At 41.7% G+C, this 18,588-nt stretch overlaps 1 protein-coding gene across 1 annotated transcript in view; it reads right to left on the bottom strand.

The window, feature by feature from the left end:
* LOC124802457 (mitochondrial basic amino acids transporter-like) overlaps positions 1-18,357 on the bottom strand; it is a 250,623-nt gene extending 232,266 nt beyond the window's left edge. Inside the window, exon 1 of the mRNA XM_047263242.1 lies at positions 18,244-18,357. The gene's annotated coding sequence lies outside the window, so the exon portion shown is untranslated. The remainder of the gene's footprint in view (positions 1-18,243) is intronic.
* Positions 18,358-18,588: the final 231 nt, after the last annotated feature.

Genomic DNA, 18,588 nt, shown 5'->3' with positions numbered 1-18,588 from the left:
AGTTTTCGTTTTTATTTGTTTATTGGTTTTTAAATATTTATTAAAGTTTTCTTTATACACACATCTAAAAAAGTTTTGCATCACCTCAGTTCCGAGAGTTCCGGAACCTGTACAGAAAATTGGAGTAGAGATCAACATAAACATCATTTCCGCCCTTTTTATTGCTCATGAAAACCACACATTGCTCTTTGTACCACCATACAGCGAGACCTTCAAAGGTGGTGATCCAAATTGCTGTACATACCGGTACCTCTAGTACCCAGTAGCACGTCCTCGTTCGTTAGGGTTCATATCTGGAGAACATGCTGGCCACTCTAATCGAGCGATGTTGTTATCTTGAAGGAATTCATTCAAAAGATGTGCACAATGGCAGCGCGAATTGTCGTCCATGAAGACGAATGCCTCGCCAATACGCTGCCGATATGGTTTCACTATCAGTCGGAGGATGGCATTCACGTGCCGTACAGCCGTTACGGCGCCTTCCATGACCACCAGCGGCGTAAGTCGGCCCCACAAAATGCCACCCAAAAACAGCAAAGAACCTCCACCTTGCTGCACTCTCTGGACAGTGTGTCTAAGACGTTCAGCCTGACCGGGTTGCCTCCAAACACTTCTCCGACGATTCTCTGGTTGAAGGCATATGCGACACTCATCGGTAAAGAGAACGTGATGCCAGTCCTGAGCGGTCCATGCTGCATGTTGTTGGACCCATCTGTACCGCGCTGCATGGTGTCGTGGTTGTAAAGATGGACTTTGCCATGGACATCGGGAGTGAAGTTGCGCATTATGCAGCCTATTGCGCACAGTTTGAGTCGTAACACGACGTCCTGTGGGACGAAAAGGATTATTCAACATGGTGCCGTTGCTGTCTGGGTTCCCACGAGCCATAATCCGTAGGTAGTGGTCATCCACTGCAGTAGTAGCCCTTGGGCGGCCTGAGCGAGGTATGTCATCGACAGTTCCTGTCTCTCTCTGTATCTCCTCCATGTCCGAACAACATCGCTTTGGTTCACTCCGAGACGCCTGGCCACTTCCCTTGATGAGAGCCCTTCGTGGCATACAGCAACAATGCGGACGCGATCGAAGCGCGGTTTTGACCGTCGAGGCAAGGTTGAACTACAGACACCACGAGCTGTGTACCTCTTTCCTGGTGGAATGACTGGAACTGATCGGCTGTGGGGCCCCCTCCGTCTATAGGCGCTGCTCAAACATGGTTGTTTACATCTTTGGGCGGGTTTAGTGACATCTCTGAACAGTCAAAGGGGCTGTGTCTCTGATACAATATCCACTGTCAACGTCTGTCTACAGGAGTTCTGGGAACCGGGGTGATGCAAAACTTTTTTTGATGGGGACATATACGAGGGTTGGAACTTCAATAGTGGCAACTATTTATTCACAACCGACACAAAAGAGTTACACGTTTGCACCTGTTACTGTCCTTCAAAGTAGTCACCGGCATTGTGTAGAACCCGTTGTCAACGATGTGGAAGGCGTAGTATAGCGTTAGCAGTGCCTGTTCTGTTGGTGCGAATGGAACGGTCTAAAGGTATGGTGATTCTCGTGTACGACTGTGATGGTGTTATCCTAACCCATTACGTTCCTCCACGGAAGACCGACAGTGCATAGTATTAGTGTTCGTTTATGGAGCATCACCTGCGACCAGCTTTGCGAAATAAGCGATGACACTTTCTGTGCAACCCACCCATCATTTTGCACGACAAAGCGCGGGCGCATACAGCGCAAGCAGTGCTGCTCTGCTCGGTCGATGGGACTGGGAAGTACTGTACCATCCACCATACTACCCGGAATTAAGTCCTCGTGACTTTTATTTGATTCCGAAGATGAAGGAACCACTTCGTGGCATTCTTCTCAGAACTGTTCCAGAGATTTGACAGGCAGTAGACCGCTCTATTCGCACCATCAGCAGAACAGGCTCTGCTAGGAGTATACTACGCCTTCCACATAGCTGGCAACGGGTTCTACACAATGCTGGTGACTACTTTGAAGGACAGTAACAGGGGCAAACATGTAACTCTTTTGTATCGGTTGTCAATAAATAGTTGCCACTGTTTAAGTTCCAACCCTCGTAAATGGCGAACAGGTGAGCCAAATACAGCAGCAGAAATACACGAAAATTAAACTAATTGGAAATACGTGTGCAATAGTGCACACATTACTAACACCCCGCCTTTTCCAAGAGTTGCATTACGGATGTGCTTACATGTCCCACCACAGGCAATGGCTCGGCTAGCGTCAATGACGTCTACCTGTGGTGCCAATTCCAATTATAGATAAACTTCTGCATAATAACTGGGGCAAAAGCTTGCAGTTTTCTGTGTAGAATAGTATTCCTGTAGAATATTCCTCCGCGTCACAGCTCACTAAATTGCATCAGAAGGTGAGTGCACAACATTTAGGTAGACGGTCCGAATTCTGACGAAGCAAAATATTCGGCAGCCCCCGTATAGTACATGGATGAAAGCGCTCAGTGAATTTACTGAATTGCCAGCAGCTTGCGGCCTAATCAATCGAAGTGCGTGCCTGGAAGAATAATGGTGCATTTTGGAACCACTTGAGTTGCAACATTTTATTTTTGTGTTTTTTTATTTTCTTGGAGAGTAGGTCAATACCAAACGTGAAATCTGATGCTTGATGCTACATATTTTTGTTTGCTGCTAGTGTACCAGTAGGATGCCTCAGACCTCCTCAAGAACAACACGGCACAGTGCTGCCCCCTTGCCAAGTACGCACTTTGTTTGCTTGAACTAGAATTGTCTTGGTCACCAAACCATACGTAGATGCAATTGATGATCATTCTGTCCACGGCTCTCACTGAGTAAGGGCGTAAGAAACTGTTGACTGTTGATGGCAACCCGTCCATCTGATCAGGACAATAACTTAGGCGGTCCCTTTGGTATTGTTCTGGAAGAAAGCTAGTGTGACGTCGGGTTTCTGTCCTTCGACTTCATTTCATTTCCATAATCATTTGTAACTCCTGCTCCTCCCCCCGTCAGCATGCGCAAACACACACACACACACATACGTACATACACACACCACGCGCGCACACACACACACACACACGCATCTCTGCACATCCGAAACACCTAATGTCCCACTTCTAGCACATCATCAGCAAGTCCGACGGACGAAACGTAGTATCCAATTTTCCAATTTCCTCGTAGTATCCAATCATGACACTATCCTCTGTCATGGAACAAGAGTAATCACTTGAGCTCACAAGAAAAGTAACCGTGATACCTGAAAAGCAAGCCTTATTACTCCACAGTTTTTTGTGGAGCAATTAGGCTTGCTTTTCAAGTATCACGGTTACTTTCCTTGTGAACTCAAGTGATTACCCCTGTTCTGTTTCTTTTAAGCTCGCTAATTTCATGTCAAACGAAATGTAAAAAGGAACGAAGAGTTAACGTCTCTTCGACGACCGGGTCATTAGAGATGGAACACAAGCTCTGATTGTTGAAGGATAGAAAAGGAAATCGGCCATGTCCTTCAAAGGAATTTTCTGGCTTTAGCCTTGTCCGATTTAGAGAAATCACAGAAAACCGAAATACGGATGCCGGACGGGGATTTGAACCGTCTACTTCCCGAATACGAGTCGTGTCTTACAATTACGTCACCTCGTTCTATAAAATCAAGTGCAAAATACAATTAAGTGCCTGACAGCCCTTACTATGAGACGCTGGAGCTTGCAGTTATTTCCACTGATTCACTGTGTCTGACTTGCATTTTATTGATGACGTGAAGTTTCATGGGAGTGACTTCTGTGATTCAGCAACCACGTATAGCTTATGCAGAATCAACTCCTTCAGTTTGCCCGAGTTTTGATTATTAGGTGAAAATATATATTCACATAACCGACTTAGGAGACAGTCTGTACAGCCCTCTTAGATTGTTTGCAGATGATAATATCATTTACCATCTAGTAACGTCGTCAGAAGATCAAAACCAAGTGTAAAATGATTTTACACGAAAAGTTGCTCTAAGTTCTGAAAAAATGTGAAGTCATCCACATGAGTATCAAAATTAATCAGTTAAATTTCAGTTACATGATAAATCACACAAATTTAAACGCCGTCAGTTCGACTAAATAACGAGAAATTACAATTACGATCAATTTAAACTGGAACGAACACACAGATAATGTTGAGGGGAAGGCAAACCGAACACTACATTTTATTGGCAGAACGCTTAGACGATGCAACAGGTCTACATTACGCTTGTTCGCCCTCTGCTAGAGTAATGCTGTGCTAGCCGGCCGAAGTAGCCGTGCGGTTAAAGGCTCTGCAGTCTGGAACCGCAAGACCGCTACGGTCGCAGATTCGAATCCTGCCTCGGGCATGGATGTTTGTGATGTCCTTAGGTTAGTTAAGTTTAACTAGTTCTAAGTTCTAGGTGACTAATGACCTCAGCAGTTGAGTCCCATAGTGCTCAGAGCCATTTTTGAACTGCTGTGCTACACAGTACTCTTATCAAGACATCGAAAAAGTTCAAAGACGGGGGGCTCATTTTTTAGCGGGTGGGATGGCAATCATTAAAACAGAGTTGTTTTACGCTGCGGCGATATCTTATCACGAAATTTCAATCAACAACTTTCTCCTCTGAATCTGAAAATATTTTACTGTCGCCAATCTACATACGGGGAAATGATCATTATAATAAAATAAGAGGAACCAGAACAGACAGTGATAAGCAATAACATCACGTTCAGAAAAACTCTAAAGACCAGGAACATTATTTACAGAACTATGTCCCCTAGCAGAAGCTGCTGTAAACGTATCATTAACATCCAAACTAAAATTCAAATTACATCCCACAAACTGATGGACCATCAAGTGTAGTATGAGCAACCACAGATTTAACAGGTATTTGATTCTTCTTATCATCACATGCAGTAGTTAACTAAGCATTGTCTATTGACTTATATACTGCATGTCTTGAACGCCGACGATATCTTCTTCGTTGAGGCATGTTGGCGTTCAATGCAGTTGCCTGTGCAGCATCCCGATCCAGACCACTTCAAAGATGCGACTGCGCTCGCCTTATATACCAACACCGGACTTCAAAGATTCACGACAGAGCGCAGCGCTTATCCTGTGGCCGTGTATAGGACCAATCACCAGCTGCCGGCGTAAGACGAGAAACGATAATCATAATAAAATGAGAGAAATCAGAGTTCGTGCGGAAAAATTTAAGTGTTCGTTTTTTCCAAGCGCTGTTACAAAGTGAAATGGGAGAGAAATAGTCTGAAGGTGGTTAGAAGAACTCTCTGCCATGCACTTAAGTGTGAATTGCAGGGTAGTTAGGGTAGTCATGTAGATTTAGATATATGACATGAAAAGGGATCTTAGCCATCATGAGCTATTATGTTCAGTAAATATAACGATTAAAGCCAATCAGTTCAAAGCATCTTCCATTGTTGTTTGTATAGAAGCTTAATGATACTCCATTACCCAGAAGTGGTTGCAACGTCCAGGAAGCTTACGACCTCTTACGCACTGCCTCCTTTCCTGCATAGATAGAACGCGCTTCGTTCCTTTCAAAGTCAGCAGACGATGGCTTTTTCAAAATGTCACTAAAGTTCCTTTCATATGATGACAGAACACTGCACAAATCAGCAGCTAATGTGCAATTTCATCGTCTATGCTTTAAGAACTTTTTCAGTGCCGATTATTCCCGATGTCTAGAAACCAGCGTGTTCTCGAAGCTCATTTTTTATCAGTTTTAGTCATTACGCAATATAATAAACAAATTTAATTTTCATGGTTAGTTAACACAATGGAAAATGAAAAAAATACAGTTTCAAACATCTGCAATATGTTACTACCTCTTAGTAACAGTTCAGTCAGAACCATATCCTAGACAGGTAATTCCGGAAGAGAACAAGATGAAATGCTATGTGATTTTACTAGTTGCGGGTCTTATACACATCAGTAATCAGCGACAGATGGAACGAATTGGAATCTTCATAGAGCGAATTTTGATCCCTATTTGTTATAACTGATTTCTTATTCCAGTCACAGCCTTGAGATGCATAAATAATCATGACTGATTCAGGCTGTTAAAGTCCATCTTGAGTCGATATTAAAAAATGGTTCAAATGGCTCTGAGCACTATGGGACTTAACATCTGAGGTCATCAGTCCCCTAGAACGTAGAACTACTTAAACCTAACTAACCTAAGGACATCACACACATCCATGCTCGAGGCAGGATTCGAACCTGCGACCGTAGCAGTCGCACGGTTCCGGACTGAAGCGCCTAGAACCGCTCGGCCACCGAGGCCGGCCGATATTAAAATGCTGATGTTAAAATACTGGTATTTTGTCATAGACTTACCAATTAACGACGTCGAATGTGATTCATTGCAATGTAAGAAACTAACTGATTGTGAGACTAGAAGACGCTCTGAAGGCCTAAACTGTTTATAATCACTTGCAGCTTAGACCGAAATACTTAACAAGAGATAATTCATTAGCGTTGCAAAACCTCTAGAAAACAAAATGTGAACTTACATTACCTATTCGTATTTCGAAAAGGCTAACCAAGGTAAAACAAAGAAATGTTTTACAAGTTGCCATCACACAAACGCTAAACGCATCGTCATGTTCTTTTTCAGATTACTTTGCAGCGAGAAGAAATATCGGACGTTTCAGTCATTGGAAAACCGAGACCGAATTTCATTATTTCGTTTACGATAGTTTTAGGATATCGCCATTGTTATTTAATGCTGAGCGTTAGAAAGCCATTCAAAGGACGACCTGCTTCATCACTTAAGGACTCGATTTTTTGTCTCTCTTACTGTGTACCTTAATGCCGAGTTAACTTTCTGCTAGGTAGGGGGTGCTGTACACAGCCTCAGCGGTAATGCCAAGGGAAAGTGACGGCTAACGCAGCACTCATCGTCTGCTGCCTTCGCAAACAAGGCGAACAACACGCTGCTGTAGCCTGTTTTCTTGTGTAATGGTGCGAGCTATATTTGGAGCGAGCCCCTTAAATACGGCGGAACGAAGTATCTGCAGTCACAAACTCGACTCTGTGGTCCCTGCGTCACCTCTTCACCCGTAGTCCGACAGGTAATCTGGGAATGGACTGTTGTTTCTCACCAGCTGACTGGAATGTTACTGCTGTCGGCTATTGCTTCAGTATTTGAAGCTCAAACCGCAAGATACGGATCGAGATGGAATAGAATTCCATCCCAATATTGTTGTTATTGTGGTCTTCAGTACGCAGATTGATGTTCCTGTCCGCGCTAGCTTACCATGTGCGGCCCTCTTCATCTACGCATAACTACTGTAGTCTAGCAGCCATTTAACCCACTTCCTGTATTCGAACCTTGATCTCTCGCTCTACGATTTTTCACTCCCCATAGTTTCTTCCATTACCAAATAAAATATTGCTATGAACCTTACCCATCTTCTAAAAAAAGTACTGCGATTACGCATTGTCCGCCTGCTTAGCTGGGTGGTAACGTGCTTGCTTCCCGCGCAAGCGGGCCCCGGTTCGATTCCCGGCCGGGTTGGAGCTTTTCTCCGCTCGTGGTCTGGGTGTTGTGTTATCATCATTTCATCCTCATCACCGGCACGCAAGTCGACCAGTATGGCGACGACTGAAATAAGACTTGCACTCTGCAGCCGAATTTCCCCGAATGGGGCTTCCCGGCCAACAGTGCCACATGCTCATTTCATTTCATTATGCGTTTTTCTCCTCAGATTCCGTACCTCTTCATTATTTATCATATATGTCCATATAAACCTCTGCATTACTCTATAACACCACTTTTCAAAAGCTTTTATTCTCTTCTAGTCTGTTCTGTCATAGAACCATATAAGGCTACACTCTAGACAAATACATTCAGAAAAAACTTTCTAATACTTAAACTTACATTCAATGTTAAAGAGATCGCTCCCTTTCAGAATGTCTTCTGTGGCTATCTTCGATATGTATTTTATACCCTCTTCGCCTCGGTAATACTCAGTTATTTTGGAGTCTCATTTTCTAAATTAATTCCCTCAGCTTCGCCTGGTTTAATTCGACTACATCCCATTCTGTCTTAATTTATGTTCACCTTGCAACCACTTTACCTCTTTTCGAGACACAATCCATTCCGCTCAACTGATCTTCCAAAACCTTTGCCGTCGACAACGGAATTACATTATCATAGGCAAATCATGCCATTTTTGTTTCTTCTCCCTGAACTTCAATTCCTTTTTCAAATACCTCCTTGGTTTCCTCACCTGATTTTAAGTTCAAAATGACAGTTAATCACGCGACCGAATGAATATGCACTAAACGCGGATATTCTTCAGTGAGCCTGCCACAAGACTTTACTGTTTCCCATTCGTGGACGATTACCAAGTGCATGAATCTCACGAATGGCTGTAATGAGTAACTGTGCGGCGTACTGATGTATACCGTGGTGACAAAAGTCATGGAGTACCTCTTAATATCATGTCGGACCTCCCTTTGTCCAGCTCAGTGCAGCAACTCGCCGTGGCATGGGCTCAAAAAATCACTGGAAGTCCGCTGCGGAAATATTGACCAATGCTGCTTCTACACCCATCCACAACTGCGTAAGTGTTGCCGGTGCAGGATTTTGTGCACGAACTGGCCTCTCGATTATCTCCCATAACTGTTCGATGGGATACATGTCGGGAGATCTGGGTGGCCAAACCATTCGCTCGAATTGTCCAGAATGTTATTCAGACCAGTCGCGAATAATTGCGGCCCGGTGACATGGCCCACTGTCATTCATAAAAATTCCATCTTTATTTGGGAAAATGAAGTCCACGAATGGCTGCAAATGGTGTCCAAATAGGCGAATATAATCACTTCGAGTAAAATGACGTTCAGTTGGACTATTTTAAACATACCGCACACCATTATGAAGCCATCGCCAGCTTGCACAGTGCCTTGCTGACAAGTCTTCCTGGGGTCTGCGACACACTCGATTCCAACCATCAGCTCTTACCAACTGAAAAAGGGATTCAACTGAGCAGGTCACGGTTTCCTAGAGTCTAGGGTCCATCTGATACGATCACGAGCCCAGGAGAGGCGTTGCAGGCGACGTGCTCGTAGCAAAGGCTCTCGCTTCGGTCGTCTGCTGCCATAGCTCATTAACGCTAAATTTCGCCGCACTGTCCTACCGGATACGTTCGTAGTTCGTGCCACATTGATTTATACGGTTATTTCACGCGGTTTCACTTGTCTGTTAGCACTGACGACTCTAGCCAAGCGGCGCTGCTCTCGGTTTTTAAGTAAAGGCCGTCGGCACTGCGTTGTCCACGGAGAGAGGTAATGCCTGAAATTTGGTACTCCCGGGACACTATTGACAATATAGATCTCGGAATATTGGATTCCCTAAGTCGGGTGATGCTGAGGGAATTAGATTAGGAAATGAGACACTTAAACTAATAAAGGAGTTTTGCTATTTGGGGAGCAAAATAACTGATGATGGTAGAAGTAGAGAGGATATGAAATGTAGATTGGCAATGGCAAGGAAAGCGTTTCTGAAGAAGAGAAATTTGTTAATATCGAGTATAGATTTAAGTGTTAGGAAGTAGTCTCTGAAAGTATTTGTATGGAGTGTAGCCATGTATGGAAGTGAAACATGGACGATAAATAGTTTGGACAAGAAGAGAATAGAAGCTTTCGAAATGTGGTGCTACAGAAGAATGCTGAAGATTAGATGGGTAGATCACATAACTAATGAGGAGGTATTGAATAGAATTGGGGAGAAGAGGAGTTTGTGGCACAACTTGACTAGAAGAAGGGACCGGTTAGTAGTACTTGTTATGAGGCATCAAGGGATCACAAATGTAGCATTGGAGGGCAGCGTGGAGGGTAAAACTCGTAGAGGGAGACCAAGAGATGAATACACTAAGCAGATTCAGAAGGATGTAGGTTGCAGTAAGTACTGGGAGATGAAGAAGCTTGCACAGGATAGAGTAGCATGGAGAGCTGCATCAATCCAGTCTGAAGACCACAACAACAACAACAACGATTTTCGAAATGGAATGGTTGATGTGTCTAGTTCCAACTACCATTCCGTGTTCAAAGTCTGTTAATTATCATCGTGGAGCTATAGTCACGTTGGAAACTTTTTCACATGAATTTCCTGAATAAAAATGACAGCTCCGTCAATGTACTGCCCTTTTATACCTTGTGTAAGCGATTCTACCGCCATTTGTATATGTGGATATCGCCTCATTGTATTTGTATTGCGTGATGTAGTGTCGACCAGAAAAGAAAGGAGTGAATTATACTCATTCCTGTCACATAACGTTCCCCTCTGGGTCTCTACCACGAAGGCTGCCAGGCCTGACAGCCTTGTTAACTGTTCTTTTTTGAATAGCCAGTATATAAGAACTGCACACCGGCACGCCCTCTCCCCTTGCGAAGCAAATTTAAGTAAAGCGAATTTTCTGTGTGACCACAGTAAGGACTGATGTGCATGCCACTAACGTGAGCGTCTCAGCTGTAGCTGTGGACAGCTGGGCAGTGAGCTGAGTGAATTAGGCATAACTTTGTAACCGGTGCCCACCTCACACGGGACTGGCAAGGCTCACACGTGTCTCGAATGCCGACTCAGTCCTTCGCAGTCTTTCTGAAGCACGTTCCCCTCAGTCTAGCTCCACAGAACCTACACTGTGCACTGAATAATTAAAAGTAAGCGAAGCGATTTTCTTTAGTGCCTGTGTTAGCCACTTAGACGGTTCGGGAAAAATTGCGGAAGCGGTATACGCTGTATAAATCGCGAGAAAACGCCCCAATAAAAGCATCCACGTTTAATGTAAGTTAAAAACACGAAGCACAGTTCTTAGGCTGGAAAAATTCTCTCGTTAATTTAAATGTGGGCGGTTATAAGACTGAGTTACTGTCTTCAGTAAGGAAGTAAGTCAATGTGAAAAAGTTAGAGTGAAAGTTTGTCATTTTCCTGGACATGTCCTTCTCGGAGACAATTTTCTTACTTTCCATACGCCACATATTACAGTCTTTTGTATGTCCATCCTTCTAGCAGGAGGTATCTGGGACGACAGCCGTTTACTATCGTGACAAGTAAATAAAAACACCTACAGCCGTCCTTACGATTTTATTTTATTTTGTCGCTACACGTTTCAACGCTTCAGTGCGTCATCTTCACGCTGTTTTTGATGCGATACAGATTGATATGATCCCAGTGCATACCACACCTGTTGTCAGCATTACTGGATACGCTGATAATGTGTCAGCACCCCAACTCATTCAAGTTGGCAGTTGACGGTTGGGGTGCTGACACATTATCTGCGTATCCAGCAATGCTGACAGATGTCGTATGGATGGGGATCATATCAACCTGTATCGCATCAAAAACAGCCTGAAGATGCGCTGAAACGTTGAAACTGGTAGCGACAAAATAAAATAAAATCATAAGGACGGCTGTAGGTGTTTTTATTTACTTGTCACATGTTGCAGCTGTTGATGTTGCTGCTGCTGCTGTTGTTGTGGTTGTCGTGGTCTTAATAATTCTTGCAACCTACATCCTTCTGAACTTGCTTACTGTATTCATCTATACAATTTTTACCCCCGAACATCCCTCCAACACTAAACTGCAGATCCCTTGATGTTTCATAATGTGCTACCAACCGATCCCTTCTTCTAGTCTGTTTGTGTCACAAATTTCTTTTCTCTCCAGTTCTGTTCAGTACCTCCTTATTAGTTACGTGATCACCCCAACTAATCCTCAGCATTCTTCTGTACCAGCACATTTCGAAAGCTTCTATTCTCTTCTAGTTTAAACTGTTTATCAACCATGTTTCACTTTCATACATAACCACACTTCACAAAATACTTCCAGAAAAGACTTTCTAACACTTAAATCTGTATTCAATGTTAGCAAATTTCTCTTCTTCAAAAATCCTTTTTTGCCATTGCAGGTCTACATTTTATATCCTCTCTGCTTCTGCCATCATCTGTTAATTTTCTTTCCAAATAACAAAACTCATCTACTACTTTAAATGTCTCGTTTCCTAATCTAATTCCATCAGCATCACCTGATTTAATTTGACTAAGTTCCGTTACCCTTGTTTTGTTTTTGTTTATGTTCATCTTATACCCTCCTTTCAAGATTCTGTCCAGTCCGTTCAACAGCCCTTCCCAGTCCTTTGCTGTTTCTGACAGAATTACTGTGTCATCAGAAAACTCAAAGTTTTTGTTTCTTTTCCCTGAACTTCAAGTCCTACTAATGATAGTCCACAGTCCTGTCACATTCCCTCCTCAACCACTTCTTCCCTTTCATGCCCTTCGATTCTTCACAAGTGCTGTCTGCTTTCTGTACAAGTTGTAAATGGCCTTTCGTTCGCTGTATTTTACCATTGCTACCTACAGAATTTCAAAGAGAGTATTCCATTCAACTTTGTCAAAAGCTTTCACTAAGTCACAAATGGTATAAACGTTGATCTGCCTTTCGTTAACCTATCTTGTAAGATAAGTCGTGGGGACAGTATTGCCTCGCGTGTTCCTATGTTTCGCCAGAACCCAAACTGATGTTTCCCGAGGTAGGCTTCTACGAGTTTTTCAGTCTTCTGAAAGAACTCGTGTTAGTTTTTTTTAATCGTTACTTGTTGAACTGATAGTTCGGTACTATTCATACTTCTCAGCATCTGCTTTCTTTGGAATTGAAACTATTTAACACTGCATACGTGGAACCAGGTAACTATGTTAGTGTAAGCGATGTTTTTTGGTTTGCATTGACTAAACGAAACCGTTTTTTAGCATTGTTTCACAAACTTTATTATTAGACTACGATCTAGGTTTCGGGTTCGAAGCCCATTTTCTAGTACACACCTAATCCCGAAAATGGGAACCAAGCAAAGATAAACACGCGAACCTCTTAATGTACCGACTCTTGACTTAAGCTATAAAAATTACCGCTGTTGGCAAAACATACGTATTTTACAAAATTCGTTGTGACAGCATTTACAATACCTATGAATAAGCATACACTGAAGTAGAGCTGTATGCAATAGAATGGGAATTTTTATCATTATCATCTATTCATGAATGAAGGCACCAAGTTTCGTCTATTCATAAATGAAGGGGTGCACACACCTTTTTCTTAATTTCTAAAATTTCTACCTTGGGAGCTTTTCACCCTTTCTGCCTATTACGTATTTCTGGTTTTTGTTTACACAATGTTCAGCAAAGGATGAATCTGACTTCTTAAATCTCCGTCGTTTATGGTGTTCTCTGACCCTCATAGAGATTGACCTCCTAGTCTCTCCAACACAGCAGGACGGGCATTCTTGGCAGATTATCTCATAAATCTCGCTTTTCATGATGGTTTTACCTGTTGAACCGAAAATAAATCTACCTAATGTCTGTGAGACATAGAAAAATACAGAGACATCCTTTAAAATATTTCTTATTCTATTTGAAATGTTATCTATGAAAAGTAAACTACACCACTACATTTTCAGTCTACCTACGTTATTCTCTGGGTGCAATAGGGATCTAGCTTGCTTCTTCAGTTTTTTAATGAGAATTTTGTCATTAATGTTGATTTCAAAGTAATTATTTATGGCTGTTGTTTTATTGAATTGAGTTCCTGGTAAGAGTGTTCTTGGGACATGGTTTAATGCTTTTTTTTCAGCACACTATACGCCAGTAACTGGAACGTGTATTCCCACCAACTAAACTTGGCTACCAAGCCTCGCAGGCGCACCCAACGAGAAGAATCACGCTAGTGGCGTATGTTTGGAAAAATGTATCATTATTAGACTGGCATTTAAAGATGGCAGCATGCAGCGAAAATGAATCGTGCTGAACTAAATTTAGATATTAAAATGTGACTGAAGCAGAAAAGTGTGACGTTTATAGGTAACTTTATGATGTAGTCGTCTGTGCTAGCGGAACTGTAAACTGTAATTGAAACGAAAATTAAGCAAATGTAGGCGATAAGATCCAATGAGATTTATCCGCTACCGGTTTCAAAATTTGCAAAAAAGCCACAGAACAATATTTTTGCACAGTTCTATCACCCTTAAAGCCGAACTCGCTTCCGATTTAAGATATGCAAGAGGGAAGAGTTGCCAGTCATTTCTTGGAATTCTGCATATTTTTTTCCTGCATACTGTTACCAAGCGGTGTTGCGAAACTGCATAGAAACCAGTTCAGAAATGGAGGCCCGCTCGTTTCACAACTTCATCCCTCCGCCTCCTCCAGATAGCGTGCATCATTCACAATGTCAATATTTGACAAGATTTCCTATCTAACTCATGTAAGAGCTATTCTAATTCCGGTTGTGATAGCAGTATTATTTTTGTGGCCTGGATCGGAGAAAGACGTAGTTGTGTGTGTGTGTGTGTGTGTGTGTGTGTGTGTCTTGTATCGGAGGAAGATGTAGTTATGTGTGTGTGCGTGGGGGGGGGGGGGTTGTTTGTATTTGTGTATTCTCGCATTTTGCTCTCTGTGCCGCTTTTGTGTCCAATTATACCACATTTCGTTTATTTCAGAACCATCTTTTTTTATTTCTAATGTGACATTTTGGTAACGAAGTTTTTCATGCAGAAAATTGAGATTACTCTTATTACTCCCCGAAATTGTTTTCTATTTTTGATCTATATTTATATGTATATGATTTCCCCTATGAATATTTTTTACAACCTGTAATAATTTATTTCATATTTCCAGCGAGTGACCTGTTACATCCTCCTGCTTTGAAAAATTTTTAGTGAGCATATAGCAGTTTCAGTATTCTTTGTTTTATACATAGGCCTTCAGAGCACTATTTTATTTTCTTTATATGTATTCGACCTCCAACCGTCTTTTGTGCAGGTTGCCTTTCTAGGAACGTAGCACATGTGTTTAACGAATAAAAACTAGGATTCAGACAACGCCCTTTGATGATCTCCAGTCAATAATGTACTCAGAACATTTTCAAAAATATGTGATTTATTCAAAACATTGAAAATAATAACGGATCCAAATCTATTGAGTATGTTGTTCTATACGTTGCCATTCAAAAACAGATTGTTTAACTGCAGAAGAAAACCCATAGTATTGAAACAGTAGATTAAATGTACATAATTTTACAGCTCGTCGAAGTTACTGTTATATTATTTTACAATGTTAACGCGCAGTTGTGTTGTGAATGCGAAGTACTGCACGCGTAAATAAAAAAAAAACAATAAAGGGGCATCCTAATACTGTTTTCAAACGTGTTTTTGCCAACAGTGAGTGGTCGTTCCAAAGTATTTCTCATATCTCTTGATAATACTTCTGGGAGGCCAAAGATTCTCTACTTAACGCCCTTGTGGCAGTGTGCGAACTTTCATGTGTCTCTAACATAACAGTAAAATTAGGATTACAGTTCAAGATAATCTATTTGAAATCTAGCTATGTGTGCCATTTTTCTGTCTTACTTTTTTGTCAGTATGATTTATTAAGGAACACGACAATTCTGTTATGTTTCATTAAAAATTGTAATTGAATTTTCTGCCAAATAATGAAAATTTTGCGAATGAGTTGTTTTGTCATTGACTTCCATGAGGCTTGAGGAGGTTCCACAACTGAACATGCTCATAATGGCTACATAGCATTTCCATTCCCATGCTACATTGTCATTGTCGGTTTGCACTGGGAACTAATCATCAGTATTTTACGAAAGGCATATTGAGTTTTAATCGACCGTGACTGTTTATGAAATATGAAAGATTTTTCAGAGACAGTTGCCAGTCACAAAGTTTGTTGACTACTGAAATTATTTAATGAAGCAACATGTTTCGAGATATACAACTCATTCTCAGGCTAGAATGGCAATTAAAAAAGTTTAACAAACGTACACATCGATATTAGAGTTGTTCTGTATAGTTTTGCATGTGCTGTGGTCATGTTGAGAAAGAGATGGATAACCTAATAGGGGGAATATTTACTTCTGTTCAGTGAAGAATTTTTAAATAAGCACTCGGTTTGTTCATATGAAATGGCTATCTTCTTGTGGTACATTCTGTTACATCCACTGCTATGGCTCCTTGAATCTTGTTGACCACTGCTCATAAACTTGTAACAAATACTTAAAACACGACATTACAATCAACTCTACTATACAGCAGAAACAAGATGGCGATCAAAACAAGATCCAACATTTAGGTAGTTAGTAAAATCTGTGACCGATAGTGGTCTATGAAAAATCTTTTCAGATCAGTCTTTTTGCCAGTAAAGCTACCTAGCTATCTTGGTATACTTTAATTTATTACTACGTTTTTCAGCTACTACCTTCATCAGATCAAAATTTAGAACTCGTAGAAGAAAGTTCAGTGTCGGCGTCAATAAACCCTGTGACTATATTATCAGAGCGTTTATTGCACCGGACAATGAACTTTGTTTCACGGGTTCTGAGTTTTGATCTGATGATGGCAGTAGGTGAAACATTTTCTGCGTGTAATAAAGTACAGATGTATTGACAGAACACGTAGCCTAATTGAGGAAATACATGAATCAATGCTGTATTAATCCTTTTTTACTATCTCAGACAGTTTCAGTAAAATACAGTCATCACAGTATCGGTATCACATAAAAGAAAAAACTGACAATAGAAAAAGCATGTACAAAAACAACGTAAGGTTAATGGGCGACCCGAGTAAGACTTAGAAAAGAAGACTAATATTATTTAAATATCATTATATATATTGGCTTGGGAATTCAAGTGAACTATACATTGATCATCATGGTGCATCTTTATCAGTAGATGTACTAACACAGAATAAGCAGTATCCCATTAAATAGCTATTGAAGACTGATCGTGATGTAGTGGGCGTGTGCCCAAAACAGGTACCAAAGATGACTTGTTCTAGAAGTCAGACATACAGAGATGAAACATATAGCACTCTATACGGTCGATCTGAACACATTCTCTGACAATACAAGTACAAGACAACAACTTAATAAGTAATAGTTGCACGGCAAGTCATTATTAAACAACTTTAAGTATTATATATTACGATTTATCGTATAACTGTTACACGTTAAGTAAATATTAGACAATTTTAATTATTATGTATTAAGTAGTCATATTTGTACTGTCAAAGAATATGTGCAGATTGACTAAGTACAGTACTATATGTTACATCTCTGTACGGTTGGCTTCAGTGAGTAATCATCTCTAGTGTCTGTTTTTGAGTATTCGTTCACAACATCACTATCAGTTTTCAATTGCTGTTTAATGGGTTACTGCTTATTCTGTGTGATAACATCTACTGTTACGCTAAAGATGCACCGTATAGTTCACATGAATTTCCATGTTAACATGTGTAATGACATTTAAGTAATTAGAAATAGTCTTCTTTCGTGAGTATTAATCTGGGTTGCCAATTAACTTTACGATGAATTTGTGCAAGTATTTTTTCTGGGGTTGACTTTTTCTTTTCGTTGACACAGATACCGCGATGGTGGTATTTTACCGAAACCGGTTGTCGCACTAAAGTTTTGTGTCACGCGTTTCCCAAAATATATGCCGGCCGTTGTAGCCGAGCGGTTCTAGGCGCTTCAGTCTGGAACCGCGCGATCGCTACGGTCGCAGGTTAGAATCCTGCCTCAGACATGGATGTATGTGATGTCCTTAGGTTAGTTAGGTTTAAGTAGTTCTAAGTTCAAGGGACTGATGACCTCAGATGTTAAGTTCCATAGTGCTCAGAGCCATTTTAACCATTTTGGAACGAAAATATATGACGGATGTCGCCTGAAATAAATGTAAAAAAAAAAGTTATAACTAGTTTGTGCCTCCTGTCGGTACTTTGTACGTTGTTATACGCTTCCAAACCAACCGTTGTAGTGAGACACTAATTCTACAGAAATTTGTGAAAGACAAGGCGTTTCATGGAACACTTTATGCAGGTTACTCGTTAGAAGAAAACTGTTGTGCCCATAGATCATCATTCAGTGAGGTTAAGAAAGAGAAATACGAGTTTTGATGTTCGAATTCGAACGCAATCGTACATTTCTGTTTGTGTTGCACTGGTGAAAAGTGGCACAATCTCAAAGGTTTTCCAAATCTTTGAGATACTGTATTGGTATTCGGAAAAAAGCGTCACAGTCGGTGTCTCCCAGCCTATTTAAAATGCTATTAGAAAACGTGGCCACTGAAAATGGGTGCGTCGCGGACGTCGTATCAGCTTAGGGAAATAACCGACTTGGAATGAGGGCGCTGTGTGGCTGTGGTTAGAGTGGGCGCAGGCTGCTCGGTACTCACGTCATGTCTCGGTGTCGGGTTGCTGCGCCGGCGGTCCACCCCCGGACTGACTTGCGAGCTGCCCGCCGCCCAGCGCCCGGCCTTGGTCGGGGACCGCTCGTCGCGTCTTATCGAGGCGCCTCGCCGAGCCGACAGATAGCCCCTCGGCCGCCAGTTCAGCCAGAGGGCGACACGTGTTTCGTAAGCCGCGTGCCGGGCTCTCTGGGCTGGACAACAGGCAGTGCGGTCCGGCCAGCGTGCACACCTGTTAAATAGCCAGAGATTCGAGGACAGACCCTGGGCATTAGCATTTTGGTAAAAATTTTGCTGAACGCTCGTGACGATAGTAGCAAGGGAGATAATGGG

This window comes from Schistocerca piceifrons, chromosome 6 (assembly GCF_021461385.2).
Source record: "Schistocerca piceifrons isolate TAMUIC-IGC-003096 chromosome 6, iqSchPice1.1, whole genome shotgun sequence".
NCBI classification, from domain to species: Eukaryota; Metazoa; Arthropoda; class Insecta; order Orthoptera; family Acrididae; genus Schistocerca; species Schistocerca piceifrons.
This window is presented reverse-complemented; position numbering and strand designations above follow the sequence as displayed.